The sequence below is a fragment of the Crocodylus siamensis genome, chromosome 5 (assembly GCF_052110815.1).
Source record: "Crocodylus siamensis isolate JL-2025a chromosome 5, ASM5211081v1, whole genome shotgun sequence".
NCBI lineage: Eukaryota > Metazoa > Chordata > Crocodylia > Crocodylidae > Crocodylus > Crocodylus siamensis.
This window is the reverse complement of record NC_143399.1, coordinates 191,282,849-191,303,070: the sequence shown is the minus strand read 5'-3', so window position 1 is coordinate 191,303,070 and position 20,222 is coordinate 191,282,849. Positions and strand designations below refer to the sequence as shown.

The following is a 20,222-nucleotide window of genomic DNA, read 5'->3' as shown; positions in this document are numbered from 1 at the left end:
TAGACGTGTCAGTTATTGAATCCAATCCATGGAAGAGGGAGCTGGGAAAGTAATGCATTTATTCTACTTTTAGTAAAGATCAGCTACATCACCCTGCAGTATTTCTATCAGCAAGCCACAAAGTAGCATAGTGTCATTTATAATGGAAAATTGCTTGCTTTCTGTTCTAGCTTACAATTAGGCACTGGGATGCTAGCCAGAAGTGTAAGGGTGGGTGGAGAGGTGGAAAAAGGAACTGAGGCAACCAATTTTTTTAAAATATTTTTCAAGGTTACAGATAGGATGTGCACTGTATACTGTACTATGCATGCAATCAACTAAGAAGAGTAGAAATAAATAAAAAGACAATAGAAAATTAATGTGCAGGCATATAAATGAAATGGGGAAATTAAACATAGTGCATAGGCTGTACATTTCATACTTTGTTGCTGGATGACAGAATTTTTGGATGTGACACTGACTTGAAATTTGCAAGCTTACAGTTGTCTTGGGGAAAAATTATACTATTCCTTAAAAAAAAACAAACAGGAATGTACTAGAATGATATCAAGGACTGGAAAAATCTGCTTGCCAGTTAGAAAGTGCACATTCAACATGAGTAAGCAGGACAATTAAGTAGTCCCTGATGGAAAGGGATGAGGGAGCACAAACCGGAGCAGCTACTTCAGAGACCTATTACAAGAGGCTGAGTGTCAGACACCACAGGTAAAGAAAAGGGTTTTTTTGCTGTGGAGTCTCCAGAGCTGCCTCTCTGGTTTTCCTGGTACTGCTCCAGGGAGCAGGGAGAGAAAAGATAAGGCTCCTGCCACATTAGAAAGGTGGAGAACAATATATAAAAAAAAGAAACAAGTGTAAGTGAAGTCGGGACAGTAACAAGCAGGACAATATTGTAGGGTAAGAAATGGATCAACAGAGTAAAATCAGGAAGGGAACCCGATTTTGAGTTTTAAAAGTCTGGGTCTGCCAATCAATTTTTATGCACATAAACTTCAGAGGAAATGTTTTTCTAGTCCATGGGACCTTTCCAGGGTTCAGTCTGCTTGCAGAACTCTGCAGGAGCAAATTAGCTAGTCTAGGGCCATCCTGTGGAAACGATGCAGCAGACTTGAAAGGACTCAATATTTTTCACAACAGATAATAGTTTTAGGTGTTCTTAGGTTGACATGTCCATTTTTAATTTCTAAACAGTACTATGACTGACTGTATGGGCCAGAGTCTATTCCATCTTTCAGACATGTAAGTGGCATTTAGATGGGTGTGTGTCTATATAATCCATTCTATCTGGAGTCCCTAAAACTGCTAATATACTTATTTTTGTCCATCTCAGCCTTTGGATTAAAGTTACAAAAAGCTGCAAAGAGCAGGAATATCCTGACGCATTTACACTAATGGTTTTTCAGGGACTCAAGTAGTATGGCACCAGATCACACCTGTCAACAAAACTGGCTGCAAAGGAGCAACTTTAATGGTAATTAAAGATACAAAAAACTAGAATAATGACAACAGAAGAGAACATTTACAGATTAAATACTACCCTCCATCCATCCATAGCAAAGCTTCATCTGGATGTCAGTGGGAATGCTCCAAAATATGGGAGGGAACATGACAGGAAGAAGAAAGTCTACTGAAGGTTTATTTTCCTCTCACGCAAAAACCTAGCACTGTCTAAAACATATAATACAAGATAAATTCTCTCTCTACTTCAGAGCTCAAGAATGGAGCAGGACACAAGTTGGGGGAGTAAAAGCATTCATCTTGAAATCTCCATTAATAACAAATATTCAACGATGCATGTGAACTATGCTGTGCCAGCTTTAACTGTCTGTTTCAAACAAGAAGACCGTGTTAGAGGATTCCTGCTCCCATGATAAGCAGGGAATCCGAATCAAACAGCCAAGGCAGTTTATGAGTTTCAGAAGTATATTCCACAATATCTGCAGAACCAGAGACAGCTGAAAGAATGTATGCGTGGCTCTCTTCACAGTCATAGAAAAAGTTTAAATCTTTCTCTCTCCTTAAAAAAAAAGAAAGAGATATTGATGAAGGATGCAGGATGACTGCATCAGGCAGAACAGTTTGATAATATGCAAAGAGTGTCACTTACGGAGGATGGATGGAACTGAAGCCAAAGGACATTGCAGAAGCAATGGAAACTCCTAAAATTATACAATGCTTCTGACCTGTGAGGAAAGTTAAACTCAAATTGTTTAACCAAGAAGACTGGAGAAGTTACTCAGTCTACATCATATATTTTTATTTCAAAAGTTGTAAGCTAGTTATTCAATCTGTATTTGTACTGTTTTCTGTATAGCTGTTTACAAAATGTACTCAGTTCTTTAAATCTATGCTTTAACAAAATATGCTCTTCAATTCTTTCCTATTTAAATGAAAGATGCCATTCCCAACCATTGGGAACTTACCAGCAGCCTAGTAAGAGTAAGCACTCTGTGTATACTGGGTGGGCAGAGAGGAAGGGAGGATTTTTTTTTTAAATATACATACATTTCAGATATCCAAGGCATGCCTATAAAAGTGAGAATTACTTATATTACATTCCCAAGGCCAGCAACGTACATTTTGTGTCTCTCTGTACACATTTACCATGTAAGCTATTAGAATTTTTAAATATTAACTTGGGATAACTTTCAAAAATTACATGTTCAACCACCAGCCTTTTTTTACCACTGCATCACTGGACCTAAATTTTTAGGGTGCTATTTCCATAAATGCCAATTTTAAACACTTATAGCAACATTTTTACAAAACTCTGACTTCAAAGAAGCATTTCCAAACTTCACTGCACCTGTTCAATAATACTTGACAAGAAGGATCCTGAAATCTCTCCTGAATACCCATTTACCCAAAATGTGTAAATAAGCAGGAATAAATGTGTTTTTCAGCTGAAAACCCTTAAGTACAAAAGGCAGCCAACTTTATAGTCTTGTTGGAACGGTAGATATTAGAGAAGCAAGCCCCAAAACATAATTACTAAGAATTAACCTCTCTCTCCTCCCCCCAATAAATTCGTGTTAAATAGGATTACTATTATGCCAACTGTCACATTAAGACACGCCTCATTTAACTATATTTACAGTTAGTAACTAGAGGGTAGTTTTTCTCTCAGTGCAAGGAGAGTAGGTTTGGTGCTATTTTCTTATTGATTTCTCACTCACAGGATATTAGAGAGTAGATTTAGCACTTACCAAGAAATGTCAAAATAAGCAGGAGCAAAGGGCTTTTTTCAAGTCATTGGAAGTAGAAAATGACAGACCATTTTAAATAGATTAACTCTATTTACTTGAAACACATTAAAAACTTTGCCTTCTCTGAAAGTACAAAACAGTCAGTCAATCTCAAATATCAAGCAAGCACTGAGGTGTTTCAAAGGATGTAATGCCACTTATCTTGTAGGTATAAAAATGCAAAACAGCAATACACTGTCTCTTATCATCATTAAGCTAGAGTCTCTACATGCCAAATTCATGATTGGGGTTTTATTCCCCAAGATTTAAAATATTTTTGAAAATGATAAATGACTGTAAATTAGCGAAAAGCATAGATGGATTTTTTTTTTTTTTTTAAAGATCAGGACCATTAGTCATCAATAGACCACTGTAAAGACAAGAAACCTACCGACTGCTCATCTTTCCATTAAGTGACAGAGGCAAAAGCCTAGAAGGCCCCAAGGGGGAGTCTCTAATCAACACCACTCCCGCATACACTGAACTAAAAGATACACCAGATGTCAGGATAATACATCGGTGCATCCTTCAAACGGCGACATAACATTTTGCTAGAGCGCAATGAGGTTATCATTCGGGGGAAGTAGAAAAAAAGAATTCAGATGATTTGAATTCAATCAGCCAGCGAACAAAAAAAAACCCTAATCCCATTATGCTCATTTTGGACAAAAATCTAAACTAAAAACATTTGTTTAACAATTTAAGAATCGATTTATATTCATAAAGATTTCAAAGTACAAAATGGTTGTATCAAGTTTTAATCCTAATTAAATATTTTCTACTCCGCAAAAATAAAAGGAGAAACAAATCAATCCATGAATTCTCTTCTACAGGCAATTTGTACTGAAAAAATATTCAAAGAGAAACTGGAGAGGGGAATTAGGGAAGTCAGAAGAGATAGATAAACATTTATTTATTTATTTATTTATTGCAAACTACAAAATGCCCGTCCATTATTGAAGGCAGGTAGAGGACAATCTATTTCTTTGTTGGAACACTAATATGAATGTCAGACTATTATGACTACTTGATAGATTATTTTTTAAATTTACCATGTTATACAAGTCAAGTATCTTCAGACAGGAAATTAAATAGTTCTTGTACGATTTATCCAGTCTATTCCCTAGACAAAAAACTCAAATCTCCAAAAATACCCAATTATGTCACTTCTGTTCACTTTAAATTCTTAACCTGGTCAATGGGAATACAGAAAAAATTAAACATCCTAACTATCAATGAAGTAAAAATTACAATGCGTTACACACAGGAACAAAAGTCCTAACAATAAACCAATATGTTTCTATGGTGCGGAATATTTAAACATGATTCTGCTTGGACATCTTGACCTCTCGCAAGGAAGGTAAACATTACTTTATACACTATGCCCTGACCCACCAGGAAAGCCTGGGAAACATTTCTACATTCATGGCACATTTAAAATAAATATCAAGGCCATTGTTTTCATTTAACAAAAAGGGTCTCTTAGTAACTTTAAGATAAGATTTGTTCAGCAAGACATTTAGGCTGCAACAAACATGTATGCTGACATCTGGAGAAGACGGATAGACGCACTAAAAAGGAGACAAAATAACTAATATCCACTTTTTATTTTAAAGCCATTAACACAGACTTGCATTTTTAGCACCTGGTATAAGTTATTTTTCTTGGTTGATTACCATGCAGAGGAGAAACACTTGACAAATATTTTGTGACTACAGAAGAAAAGCATTTTGAAGAATCTCAATCCTGACCTATATTTAGATGCAATGCAGGAACACTTGTTTAACAGCATTGGAGAAATCCTGCACTCCGCCAGGTAGAAAAGGAACATTATTAAACTTTAGCATACCGATATATTACTTAAGGGGTCATTTACCTTACAAGAGGAAAGTCTTAAGTACTTTGAGCAGTTGTGTCAAAAAGCAACATAGTGATTTCTAGCTTTAGAGAGCATCCTTTTACAGTCTGATAAGAATATGAAAGACAGTAGTGCACGATTATTATGAAGCAAACTCAAATATGTCATCAAGAAACATAACCATGAGTAACAAATGTCAGACACTGAGGGAATTCAATCTAAGTCTCCATGCCAATAGAGGAACCAGAGAGGAGATTCAAGATGAACATCCAATGCACAGTTTGCCCATGCCCAAGGAGTCTTTTCCCTACCACAGAAACTAAGATGTCTATAGGCTAGAAAAATGAGTTCAAACCTCAGCAATTTAAATATGTTTAACACAATATTTTCCACTTTAATACCAATCCTAAAATTAATACGTGCAAACGATTCAATAAATACTGTTACTGCCATCTTAATACCGTAAATAAGAGAACACATAGCCTGGTCATTCGGGCTTCGTGTTCAAATCTTCATTTTCAACAAATCTCAGCCACATGACATGGTTAAGCTCCAATTCTGTAGGTACACTTGGCAGAATTCGATTCTTATTTTTTATATAATTAATTTCAACAAGTAATATTAATGTTTATTTTTGTGCTTGTATTTTGATTTTTATACATTTTAAATTTTTAGAATTGTGCAAAATTAAGGATGTGGAGGGCAGACAATTTATTAATGACAAACATAACCAGTGCAGGACTGCCACCACCTGAGCGGCAGAGCTGCCATCAGCTCCAGCTCTGCTCGCCCATAGTTTCCTTCGCTTTGTCACTTCCTCTTCCTTTGCTCACAAGTCCCCGGGCATTTCTGGGAGCTGCAGTTCAAACTACAGCCAGCACAGTTTGCCATCAGCCATCATTCTTCTCATGTCCCCTTTCTATAACTTTTGATTATTAACAATGGAAATACGCTTTCATTGGTCTGCAGGTGTGAGATGGTGTTGACATTTATCAACATTTACTGATAAAGATCTAATCCTAACAAGCCTACCTGTAGGCTAGGCCTGTCCACTTTCAAAATTAATCAGAAACAAAAACGGTTCAAGCAGAAAGGTAAATTCTTAGCATTAATTTTAAATGAAAAATATCTGCCTGGTGTAATTTAATGCAACCACATCTGAATTCTAAGCAAGTCAGTGACACATTACACACAAAGACTCATGTTATAGTTTACACTTAATTTTTCATTTGTCGTTTTCATGTATGACAGAGATAGATCACTCTGGATATACCCTGTTCATGTATCTGCCATGAAGGCAGTCGTTCCCAACCTTTTTTATACTGCAGACCAGCACAGGAGCGGCATGGGATGCACGGAGCCAGCTGCCTTCCTAGGGCTGCCCCACCACCCAGCTTTAACCCTGCACGTGACTGCCAGCGGCAGAAGCCACTTGCCCAGGTGGACAGACAGGGGTCTGAGCAGGAGGCTCATGCCACAACCCAGCAGCCAACCCTTCATGGCCTGGTACTGGGCTGTGGCCTGGTGGTTGGGAACCTCTACTCTAAAGTATCCAATACTGCCACTGTCAGAGACAGAATGCCAGGCTAGATGGATCACCGGTCTAACCCAGGAAGGCACTTAAGTTCTTATGCCAATTGTACTTGACTGGTCAACAGGACTGGGACAGAAACAGGCAATCCACCAACAAATGTCAGTCTCCGGCAGGAAGAAGCAACCTAAGTGACCTCTCTTGAAAATATCTGGACTTAAAATATTGATCATAAACTCTGGGTGTCCAAGAGAAGAAAACAAGACCATTATTAATTAAATTGCACTAGAACAATGTAATAAAAGCTCAGTGTAGTCACTACAAAACAAGAAGTACTAAAAGGACAAGACAATATGATCCATGCAAAGCAACGTGACACGGTGGCCACCACTATGTTTATGCAAAGCACTGCTTTTCCACTTTGCTAGATGAAAAAAATAAGCACGTAAAACAAGTTGATTCAAACCAACCCCAAACCTTGTTTATTCTTCCTAAAATTAAAACCCAAGCAATTAATTTACCTTGACATAAAATGCATTGTTTTAGGGCACTTGTAAGAAGAGTAAAGGAAATGAATGACTTACACAGCTGGAAAATATAGTGGAGGATTCCTTTTTAGTCAAGCATCCAGAGCTCCAGCTACTCACCCAAGATGTTAGTGAGAGATTTGTTTCCATCTTGTGTTCGAGAGGATTTAAATCTACACCTCCCACATCCTAGAAGAGTCTTTCCTGTAAGCATTATTCCACTTTAAATAAGTAATTGTTCATGGACTGTAACCCAGGTTTTTCCCTTCTAACCAAGTTACTGGTTATACAGTAAGCTCATACCAAAACCAGCATCTGGTATAGAGGATGGGTACAGACACAATATACTTCCTCCACACTGTTAGGGTTCTAAAGTATGGCGGCTACCACCTGGATAACAGACATATGGGATGCAGTTATCTGCTTGTATCTTAAGGTCAAGCTAGACCAGCAAAAGCAAGCATGATAGGTCCTAGGAAAAAGGTCCAAATGCCAAACTTTGCAGACTATGGATCTAAGTGAAAGACAATCTGATATATTCAGAGCTGGAATATTTTTTAATTACATTTCTGACTGCTGCATTTTTTGTTTTATTATGAAGTCACGTACACACAATTACAAGGAAGTTTTTTCTAGTGACATGCAAAGTCTGACATATCTGGATGAAAGTCACTACAAATCAACACTGACAATGAAAGTTAAGGGTCATGAGAACAATTAATATTCATTCTACAAGATAATACATGGACACAGTAGTATATACTCTTCGTAGGACTAAGATGTACAACTTTTTATGAGCCAAGAACACAAGTAAGGTGACACTCAGTGTCCTGGCTCAAAGTATTTACAATTTAATTATTACAAAACCGGGTCATTTCTACTGATAATCATAAAAGATTCTGGCATCTGGCTGCAATATTTTGCTGTGTACAAAGCTGGGTACTAAGGAGTGCGCACACACATACAACAGAATACAATACTTATAGGATTCCATCATTTCTAGGACCAAGTAATTTACTACAAATCTACAGAGGAAAATTAAGTACACTAAAGATGCACTTAAGAATACTCAATAACAAATTTTAGTATTTATGCTTAAGGTTAATGTACTCTTAGCATGAGATTAGCATACGGAAGTCTACAAATAAAGACAAATAAGATCATACATGCTCATGCCCCCCCCCGAAATTGGCTGGTGTGCTCAGCAACTCGCTGCTGAGGGACCCCCCAGTCGTGAGCCACTGGTAGCCCCCCCAGACTCAGGAGGCACCAGTTGCACATGGATCGTCGTATGAGTGCAGTGTTAAGTTTACATTATGCATCAACACAGTAGGTAGTCTGGATATGCTTGTGAGGCTCCAAAGTACAAGCGAGAAATTCACCAAAACTTGAAAAGCAGGTCAAAGTACTTCAAAACATAGTACAAGGGCACTGTACACAGAAACAGCTTGAGAAAGACAGAACGGATGGATAACATTATGCAAGCTCACAAATGAGCATAGTTTCTGATGGTGCAGTACGAAGCGGATAAAGATGCAGCAATAGCTCCTAAAATATTCCATCTTTTTAGCTGGGCACTCCTAGTGATACGCAAAAGCAGGCAAATAGTCCAGGAGCTTAGAAGAAGAGTGATACTTTTACAGCCACATAATAACTTAATATTAAGGTATAATGTATGCTCTTTATTTAGGTTTTCTCCTCATACAATATTTCTGCCTCATGATTCCCTTCTTACAACAGTCATATTTCCCATTCTGTATTTCTAATAAACTTAATTTTACATCTCAAAAATTTACAAATGAGATGGAAGAACTTAGAAGTAGCCTGACATGCCTGTTTTCTAAGCATGTGGCAAAAAATTCTCTCTCCTCCCTTCCCCCACCCCAAAAAAACCTAACTTACTAACCATAGCCCCAATCCTGGAAGTTGGGTTGGGGCAAAGGGTGGGGGGAAAGGAGCACGTGCAAAAGCTTTGCTATGGAGCATTAAAAAAAAAAGTGAGTTCCACGAGATACAGCAAGCAGTGTGCTGAATACCTTTTAGAACAGGGACTGAACTGTATATTTTAACACTCTGCCAATTCACAAAGATTAATGAAAGCACTTTCCCTTTGATGAAAGAAACTAAATAATACTAAGGTACTCTCACAAAATAAGGTGCTAATCACGTCACACACTGATCCATAAGAAGTATCACCTGCTGTCCACTTGTTCATTTCCCAAGCTTATCCACACAAAGAATTACTAGTTCACAAAACTCAATGTCCTTATGTTCAAACCTGTCCTTACAACCTGCTTCTGCAAGGATACCACCAAATGAATAAACCAAGATATACTGCATGATCCTACGATCATTCAAAAAAATTGTTCATTCATGCAAAGCAAGGCTGTCTCAGAAAACTGTCATTCATCTTCATACTATTATTGAATTGACTCATGTGAAACTAGGTCTGCACATTAGAAAGCACAGCATTCAAAAGCTTGTCTAAGTCTATCCCCTGCTAGGCAGTTGGTCCAATAAAAGATATCACCCACAAAATTCCTTGCCTCTTGTTTGAGCATGAAAAATCTTGGGCATATAACAAAGTTTAGATCCAGCACAGCCTTTGATTTTATAGTCTCCTATACAGAGACCTCAAGCAATTGATACAGACTGCAAGGTACCTCCCAGGCACTATAATTCAGGCACAACACTGCTTACTACATCCATCTTTGAGTTCTAACTAGCAATTCTCAGGTTCAATTAATATCTCAGCATCTGACAGGGATTAAAGAAGACTGCTTGTATCAACTGAATCCAATCAAAAAGGGCAGTATATAGTATCATTTAATAATAGTTCCATATTAAGCTTCAAATAGTCAATAGTTGAACAAAATATACTAGAAATTCATTAATATTGATATGACATGGAAGTTGAAATAAAATCATAAACTAAACATACCTAAAACAACTATTAATATGTAGGGTGTTTAAAGCATGCTTATGACATACCAACAGATATGCTAAGGCTTCCCATCTTCCACTTCCTACCATCTAACAAATTATTATAAAATTTCAATATAGGGCTTATCTGACTAAATTTATAAATTACATTCTACTTCCAGATTTACATGTACTATCAGTGACTTCAATGGAAACTGTATGTTCACTGACATCCAGGACATGACACCATTCTTTACGCAAGGTTTACAGTGAAAAAAAACCCAAATATTTTATTAAGTATACCATGTTACGGGCTTATATAACAACTGCTAGCTTTAGACATGTTATTATTTTAATAGAAAAAACAGTTAAGCTACTAGAATTTACTTACCAAATTAGAACCCCAGAACAATCAGGGTCCCCACCCTAACGAAAAAAAACATCTAGTATTTTTTTATTTATTTTTTTTTAAGTGGTGTGACTTTAAATGCTTTATGTTTTAAAGAAAAAAAGGACCTCATATCTGAATTTAGATGTTAACTCATGTCAAAAATACTAAAAACCAAACAGTTGCCTTTGATGTGACTGATTAAACAACTTTTGTCTCTAGTGCTACTAATGGAATGAGTAAATGGCTTGTAATATAATGTACAATAATGCAGTTACATACTAGTAAACATTTCACTAAGTTCAGAGCACTAAAGTTTTAGTTCATGCTGAATGATTTTACAGCCAAATAAATATGAGCTTAAATGCCAAATAAACATACAATCTTAACAGTACACCTCTAAACTATTTGGTGAGCCATTACTCACAGTGGCCTGTGGGTATCACAGTCAGAGATGCAAGCAACCATAAAATGTAAAGCCAAATCCTACTTTCAAATAAAGTTCAAGTCCCTTCAAACTTTGACTACCTTTTTTGGGAAAAAAAAAATATTTATACAAGGACTGTCTCATATTATAAGTTAATTTGTTTTCAGTGTTGCTCTTTCTATTTTTAGGCATAACAAAACTGTAGAAGCCAAAACTTTCCCTACAGTTTTTTTTTTTTTTTTTGCTGCCCAAGTTATGGAAACAATTTAACAGGGAAAAATACTTCCAATGAAATCCATCAATTTCAATTATTCAGGCACCCCCAAAAGTACAATAGCACATGTGAGACGAGATGGTTTTACTGTATGTCCATTCTCTCCATAATTAATCCAGTAAAAGCAAAATCTGAAGCACTGCTAGTGTATTAATTTTGACTAACAACAACTTCTACTTTCACCAAAAAAGTTGAACTGTAAGGCTGAAACTTATACTGAGGTTTAGGTAGGCTGGAATGTAAAATGTATAGGTAGCACCACAAATACTCTAAAAACTAGTAGCTTCAAACTGAAAATGTTTAATACAGTGTGAATTTAAGTAATGTTAGTACATGTATTACCATGGCTTGAAAAGGCTAATTGTTACTATTGATAAATGGGCACTGTTACACTGAGTACAAGAATTAATGCTATGTGCATATTGTACCTACTAAACCAGTTACAGTTCCTACTTTCCAAGGAAAAAAACATTTTTAAAAAGGGTTTATTAGAACTACTTTAATTTATAAAGCTATTAACTTACAAATTCAGATAATCTAAAAACGCAAAACATGGGACCCTGTTTTTAATTAGATTTTCAAGCATTTTAAAAAGTGTATACTCTTAAAAAACTTTCTACCATTTAACAACAATGACAAGAGAACTAGCATTTGGTATTTTAAAAGTTTATATTTGGACTGTAACCTGTGGATGAATTTTTACCCATGATAAAAATGAGCAAGAAGCACAGCTAGTACAAATTAGAATACAGTGCTACAAAAATGCTAGCAGACCCTTTATATATAGCATTATTGTTGTAATAAAGCATTTTGGACAATAGTTCCTCCCACTTTTCTGAAGTGCAAAAATAAATTGCTGTATTTTAGATGGTGTTCCGATTAAAACAAGCCTCAATGAGTGTTTGGTGTGTGTGTTATGGGAGGGAGCAAGGGGGGAGCAGTACATGTGCAAACGGAGGAAGGAGGACTAGCTGACACACAACAATAGCTGGTGAAATATTACTCTATTTTCTGTAATAAACACCAAGATCAAAACATTATGCAAGTTAAATTTCCTTGAAAGGTTCCCAGCAGGAGTTTTCCTTTTTGTTTGTGCAGTACGCGATTTCCTCTCACCCACAAAAAAAAACCCTACCAAGAATGTGCATGTGCCACTAACACTAAGCAGCACTTCCTTAATCACTCATTTCCAACAATTTATGGATGATCAGCAGCAAAAACGAGCAAAAATAATGAAAGAATGCAATGAAAGCTCACTGAGACAAACCGGCTTGGACTTCCTATTCATTTCTGTGTCTCTTTAAGATGGGGGCCTGATACAAATTAGCCACTGGGAAAAAAAGTCATCTGGTCATAAAATACAGTACAGGGTCACTTTTATGTAAGTTTGCCAAAAGGGACATAAACCAGGACAATTTCAAACTGTGACACAGGATAGAAGTATATTAAAAAAATCTTTGTTCCTCCTCTATTGTGCTGTCATGTTGCTCAGCTTTATAGACATTCTGAGCACCCACACTGGCCTCTTCGCTTCCACCTGGTCTACCTAATTAATTAAGTTAGGAAGTCACCTCAAATTTTTGTACTATTTGCTTTTATTATCAAGCACTTCTTTTGATGTTATAGGAGTTAACCTCTTAATCCACAGACTTTGTGTGTTGTGTTATGAACATTTTGAGTTGCCTGGATAATTGGTCAGGATGTTGCTGTCGCTCATGTTAAACTTTATGCCATGACTTCAAGTTCAAAGATTGGTATTAAGGTAAAGTACTCCATAAAGGCTTTCAAGATTCTACACTTGCCATTCTGTAATACCTAGATATCAGTCTGTCAGTCTTCTCAGAGTTTACCATTTGTAACTTTCTTCCAAAGAAATTACTCTTAACATCTTTAGCTTCTTCAACTTCAAAAAAAGGTAAAACTTTAATAAGTTGAAGTGACATCAAGACAAACCACAAATATATAGAGGTCAAGAAGAGCAGTTACATACACATTGAAATGCTCACCTGCTTCACACATCAGTATGAACATAAACTCAATGCACAATCTGCTGTCATACAGAAAAGCTTTGTCATTGTAAGGGGTCAATGTGCATTCACAGATAGATCCAGATAGTCCCCTTTTCTGTTGGGGAGACTGATGAATGAGGGGGCCGAACCTGATTAAGGACCATGTCTGGCTAATCCATGTATTCATCACACAAGAGCACTTTGGTAAACTTACGCTCTCCTCAACACACAGGGTAGTGATCAATAAACAATGAAAAGAGTATCTGGACAAGAGGTATCTTTAAACACCAGTAGGGGAGCTTCAGAAGAATAGGAGAACTTAAAATAGGAAAGACTACAAAAATGTATAAGAATTTTAGTCATCTGAATAAATATTAAACACTGAAGTCATACAAAACTCGTCTGAATAATCTAACACTCTAAAATTAGCACTAGCTGGGATGTGACGTACAAAAAAAAATACTCTGACAAGCAAAAAGTTCCATATCTAGTGAAAACCAATATAAACTCTAGTATTATTGTCCTTTTGTAACAATTTTTCTGCTGTATAACATAATATAAATGGAAGAATATATAGAAAAGGCTGCAGCTGCAATAAAACGAAAACATGCTGTAGTTAAGAAGAAAAGGCCATTTAAGCCCTTAAAAAGGACACAGTCAACCCCCTTAAGGCCTAAAATGCCCTGTTTAAATTAACATAGTGGCTTAATTAAAAACTAGACTGAGAATCAAGTTTAGTTTGATTTTTAGCACAAGCACTGCATCCGTCCATGGGGAGTGCCTAATTTCCGTATACCTATCTGCACAATATGCAAGAGGCCTTTTTTAAAGCTGTTGCCCAGGGGAATCAATAGAAGTCTAAGAGGGGCCATGTGCAATTTAGAAAGTACACTAACAACTGAGGAAAAGAGCTGTAGTAAACTGGGAGAAGATTAAAAAAATTAAATCAACCTGGATTCATGCGTCTTAAATTGAAAAAAAAAAAGTTGTAGTGCTGCTGTAAAGCATTAAAAGAAAGTTATGGATAAAAGATGATGCCAACCAACCTATTAGATGCAATATCAGGATGCTCAACCCCTGGCCTACAGTCCATATGTGAACCCTGATGCCATGTGATCTGGTCTGCAGGATCGCCAGGGATCCTGTGGGGAGTACCGCAGCCTGGGGCCCTGCGCACTATGGGCATTCATAGATGTGCTCTGGAGGGGGGCGGCCTTTAACTGGTGCAGCTCCAAGAGCTATGCTAATTAATGTGCCCAGAGTATCACATGCATCAGTGTCCCTGAGTTGAAAAATGGCGGTGGAGCTCTTTGACCTAAGGCTTGTTTGACAAGCTTTAGCTCAAAGCACCTCACTGCCATTTTTCAGTGCAGACATGCTGATGCACATGACGCTGCAGTCAGTTGGAGCGTAGTAATCACCACACTCAAACAGACTTGATTAATCGAGTCTGCTCCAATACGCTGTAATTACAAAGCATCAGAGCAGCCTCCCTACATGTGTATAGGAGCCCTGTATCAGACACTCAGGGGCCAGGCAGAGGTGGTGCAGGGCCCCCAGAGCCCGATCCTGGCTGGGATAAGATTTCAGGCTCTGATCACCATACCACAAATTAAACATTGAGCAGTCACTTCTCCAGAACTCCAGCCAATGGACAGCCTATTTAGTATGCTCAGTAGTTGTATGGATATTTCTGCTTCCATGCGACCTAGGTCATGGAATAGATGGTAAAGGAATCGTAAACTGTGACTAAAGGGCCAAAAGTTAACTTATATAGCTGGAAAATGGTCATTTAGACATGCACAGGGAAACAATCTGTCTCAAATGGTCACAAGTATATTCAAAAGTGTGTGTGTGTGTGTGTGTGCGCGTGTGTGCGCGCACACACGCGCATTCCCAGATTGTACTTCTAAACTGCCACACAGTAGTCACTCTGTTTTGAAGTCTACTCCATCAGGTGGCTTCTTCTGAAGAGTAAGAAAGTTCACCAGAATTTGATGCCATTGCAGCAAATTCTGAAGAAAGAAAAAGTCGAAAGATGGGAACCACTGTACAAAGAACACAGAACTGTCAAGCTTAAATGTATCCTTCAATGTAATGAAGCACAGATCTATTTTTAAAAAGTGAAACTACCAGGCTGCATTTGCTTAAATTAAACCTTTATGTATTGAGACAAAAGATTTTCTAGATTCAAGGTCAATTCATGCACTGCACAAACATTTTGAACAGAAATCTCGAAGTTTTTCAGGATATGAAAAATACAAGTCTGCTTAAAAAAAATCAAGATCAAAAAAGGTCATTTGCCACTACTTTATAAAAAAAGTTCTAAAAAGTAATAATACTTCAGGAAAGTCTGCTATATCCATAAAATGTGAACAAATCTTTCAATGTCAAAATGGAAATGAGGGCTAGGTACAGAAGCCTAAGGTGGAATTGATCTAAGGTGGAATTGATCTAAGTTATGCAGTTTTCAGTAAGCAACATAATTTAGTTCAGTAGCAAACAGAACACACATTCACTCTTGGAGGGAAGGGGGTAAACCTTAGACTGGGTTCCACCATTTTTAAACCAGTCTGTGTGCTGAACTTCTGTTCTATTATGGGTATAGACAGGTTTCCAATTACTTATACTAGTGAAATTAAATAAATAAATAAATAAATAAATGTCTGTACCTGACCTTAGTCTAATCAAGAATAAAAATACCAACTGTAGTGATGAATTTGATTAATATGCATTAGACACAAAAGTGAGGGATAAGTGACACTGACTCTTTACAATTAAATGTACTATATATTTTAGCCAGCATGATCTTCATTGAAAGATCTCATTTTTCAAATTTCTTATGAGTAAAATATAAGTTAAAGGACAAAAACTTATTAAAGCTTTAATCGTATTTAATTAGACCCATCAAGTTCAGATCGATAATCTAGTACTTCATCCAGTGACACTTTGTCAGTATCCACTGTCATATATAAAACTGGTCAGGAATACTTGAGTACCTTCAGGGCATGGCTCCATTGCACACCTGCCACTCCGAAGTAGCACATCCAAAAAATGCTACACTGCTCTGTGTATGTCACCTAACCAGGAGTATGACAATGTAACCACATTCATGCAACTGCATGGGCATGCTAACTGGCACCAACTCCCAGCCCAGGCAGTACCACTGTACAACACAGCCTGGCCCAGTAATTCTGTGTAGATGCTCCCTTTCAGTAAAGTTTCCATCTCTATAGGTGCCTTAAGCCCAAGACTTGAAGAACAGTTACTAATTTTAGAGTAACTGTAGTTCAAGATATATTGTTCACATTTGAGTTACGGGACACAATACACACGAGATCAGATTGTTTTAAATATCAGTGTCCACGGAGGAAAAATCTGCACCCTAGGTTCACTCACTACCACCACACAGACAAGAACAGCAGGAACAGATTCAATTGCCAATAAAGTTCTACTGGAAATCCATAATCCCACTGGAGCAGAATTAGCAGGGAAGGAAGACAGAATATGAAATCCATATTAACAATATATGTAAAGAACTGCAGTTACTATAAAGCAGGCTTGTCCAATATATGGCCCACGGGCCGCCATGCAGCCTGCCAAGCCATTTTATCTGGCCCGAGTCACCTGCTCATTGCTCCATAGCGGCAGCGGTGAGGCGGGCAGGGCCAGCCTGCAGGCCCCAGCCAGCAACGAGGGGAAGGGAGCTACTTACCCCCGCGGGGCCGGGCTCATCACATGAGATCGGTCCCACCGCCGCTGCACCGAGGGCTGCGAGGCGTGGGGCTGCCCCAGCTGTGCCTGATTGAATGAGCTGGGGGCAGTGCCTGAACTTCTTCTCTGGCTCTGCCCCTTGCCCCCAGCGCACAGCTGGGGAGCTGCAGCATGGCCCGCACCCTGCCCGCGTACGTGGTGGATGGAGACATGGGTAAGTTCCCGCGTGGAGCTGGGGGTGCTTTGGGACCGGGCCAGGGCTGCAGGGTGCACAGTTGCCGGAGCCAGGCCTGGCAGAAGGAGCCCGGCCCAGAAGCACTCCACGTCCAGGCACAACTGGGGATCCTAATGCTCCAGCCCTTATTAAAAGTGGGAGCTGCTGGTCTGGTGCACCGTGAGGACTACACTAGATGCGCTTTGCTCAAAAGCAGGCTGCCAGCAATTGAATCACTGGAATCTTATGAGGGTGAGAGGCTGTATGCAGGACCCTTGATACTTTGGAGGGTGAGTGTTGCCTGTATGCATGTTGGGTGTAGGTGCAAGGGTCCGTATGTGAGGGCAGCATTAGGGTGAAAGGGTCAACAAGGAGTATGTGTGTGTGTGGGGGGGGGTTCATAGTGATGTGGGGGGGCTGGGAGTGGATGTAGGGATGAACACGGGATGCATGTAGGGAAGGATATAGAGAGCATGTGGGGGGAAGGGAAGAGGGGGTGTTGGGAACACCTGTAGGAATGAGTAGGGAGGTGTGAAGGGAGCACATATCTTTGGATGGGCTTCCCTAGCAGTCATTTCATGTTGCCATCAATTTCTGTGTAGAAAAGGGCAATTTATTTTAAGACTGGATGATGCTGACAAGACCTTCTGATGTTGCTATTTAAATTATGGTCAACATTTAAAACCAGGGTTTTAATATGTAACCTTTGGTCATCACTAGTTATTAATTCAATAAAAGTAAATCTTCTTGAAGATTATTCTCAAAAATGCCCATATTTTGTTGTTTTGATTAGTTTTCACTCTGGCTGATATCTTTTTGACATCTGATCTGTCAACTTGCATTATGCTTCCTTCACTGAGAAGTGAATAGAAGCGAAAGTGTTTATTTTAGTCAAGTGCTTGGTATTATTTCATTCTTGCTTTTATATTGTTTTTATTTTGGATTTTAAACCACATTTCCAGACCCATTTAATTGCCACTTGCGGCAACTTCATTGTGTCAAAGCTCACGTGACATCACTTCCTGATGTGATACCACTTCCTGTGAGGTCTTTGAGTATGGCTCGCCAGCCCACTGGGTGATAAAAAGTTTGTGATCCGGCCCCACATTCAAAAAGGTTAGACACCCCTGCTATAAAGGAACAATTTGAATGATTTTTCACAAAGATTAATTACCAAATTTGCTTGGGAGGAGTCCTACTTCATTTGTAACTGAAGGACAACCTTAACAAAGCAAGTGCCCAGTCTAAAAGTGGTGAAAGTAAGGTACTAGTGAGAAGTAAATATGGATCAAGCTTCACCTTACTGTATAGTTGAGGTAAAGGAATGTTATCCTGGTAAGGGAATGTATCTAAGCAAGTGTACGACTTGGTAGTATAAGATCTGACTGACTAGCTGATAAATCCTTATGCAACTGGACAGCCATTTGGGCAACTTCCAAATGGATTAAAAGTGGTTTTTCACTTTGTTGGTGAACACTTCAATTAGCTTCAGTTTGTTCCCAAAATATTTTGTCCAATCTAAATAAAAAAGCAAAAATAATGAGGACATCCAATAAAAAGTATCCCTCCAGTTTGGGGAAGCAAACTGAGAAGTAATGGTCTGATTGCTGAAACCATCCTAAACAATAATTTTCGGTAAGGTTTAAGGGTGACTAGGTCCTTGTGAAAGACCATGTCCCTCCTCATTTCCTCTAAGTGCTAACTGATGGGATGGGGATGACCACCAAGAAAAAGGCAGTGTTCACCAATAACTGGTAATGGAGTGGCTGTTACGCTCAAAATGGGATGTACTATAACAAGGTCCCCGGGATTTACTATAACAAGGTCCCAGAAAGAAAGGAACTTGTTATCTGCTACAAAAATATGAATATGTCCATCGAAAACTGTCAATGGAGGGCATGGACAAAACATGACCTTGAATAAGACAATGTTTTGCAGGTATCACTGCAAAAGACCCTTAAGCTGATGGCTTCAGGGCTGGCAAACAGTCCACCATCTTTGAATTAGACCCATCACTGGTGACAGCTGGTGCCAAAGTGCCCAAGAAACTACTATGGTCTTCCATATTGATTTGGTTTAAGGTGTTCTCCAATGAGATGAATCGTTTAGCTATTCTGGGAGACCGGTGATTGTGCTAACAGACTCGCCAAATCTGAATCTCAGAATTTCCTGACCTATGCTGGAACCTGCTTCTTTTCCAAGCCACAAAGAACATCAAGTATCAACTAATCCCTGTGTCCACAAGATGAAAAAGGCAACGATTACATGTTACACAGCATGGGCAGAATGTTAAAAGTTTGTTACGAAAAATATAACTACAACTGGGAATATCTGAGAAAAATATTTTACAAGAATGAATCTTTAAAACACCATTTGTGATTTTTGGAAAACTGATACCAATATGATGCAAGGCCATTTGCATCATTCACAAATACAGATAGTTTCACAACAGACTGAGAAGGATCTTCCTCCCCCTTTGTTGAGCATTTGGATTGGTGAGCTTTGAGGAAGGGGTAGTAAAAACCGTATACACCAAGCATAAAGCTCCAAGATGTCCAAGTGGGAGCCCAATCCATGATTCAAGATTTACCTGAAGTCTTTATAGGAAAGCAAATAGAGGAAGGAACCTTGCTGCAGTCCCGAAGTAGTTTTGTCTTTCAGTTTAAGAGAAGAGGAGTTCTTTTAGTACCATAAGCATCATATCCATGCTTTCCCTGCAAAACTTGGATTTCCCATTTGCCTGTGTAACACCCCAAGCTTTGGAAAGATCCATCTTAAGTCTGCTTATGTCACCTTTAAAATTGCATGTTAGAGAGCAAATCTGATGTAGTCAGGGTACATGCACCCTTTTCAGATCTGCTGAAGACAGAGATGCCCTCAGACCATATCTGGGCTACAGAGCTGTGTCATCTGGCTTGCAGGACTTCCTCACAGGTCCAAAAATTTGGGAGGTGGTGCCAGTATTAATTGAGCAGTATGCTCCCCTAGTGCCCGATTCCCAGGTACATGGAGAGCCCTGTGAGCTGGACTGGACACATGGGGCTGGGGTGGTGTAAGGTAAGATCCAATCTGGGCATGTGGGGCCTGATCTGGGTGTGCAGGATCCAGCCCCATGC

General features: G+C 38.6%; 1 protein-coding gene and 1 long non-coding RNA gene across 2 annotated transcripts in view; both read right to left on the bottom strand.

The window, feature by feature from the left end:
* Positions 1–20,222, bottom strand: part of LMBR1 (limb development membrane protein 1) — a 109,917-nt gene that overhangs the window by 52,487 nt on the left and 37,208 nt on the right. The window lies entirely within an intron of this gene.
* LOC149865069 (uncharacterized) lies at positions 1,960–3,317 on the bottom strand. Its single transcript, XR_016442374.1, has 3 exons — positions 3,204–3,317; positions 2,105–2,180; positions 1,960–2,014 (listed from the first exon to the last, which is right to left on the bottom strand). It is a non-coding gene; the product is annotated as an uncharacterized LOC149865069 (long non-coding RNA).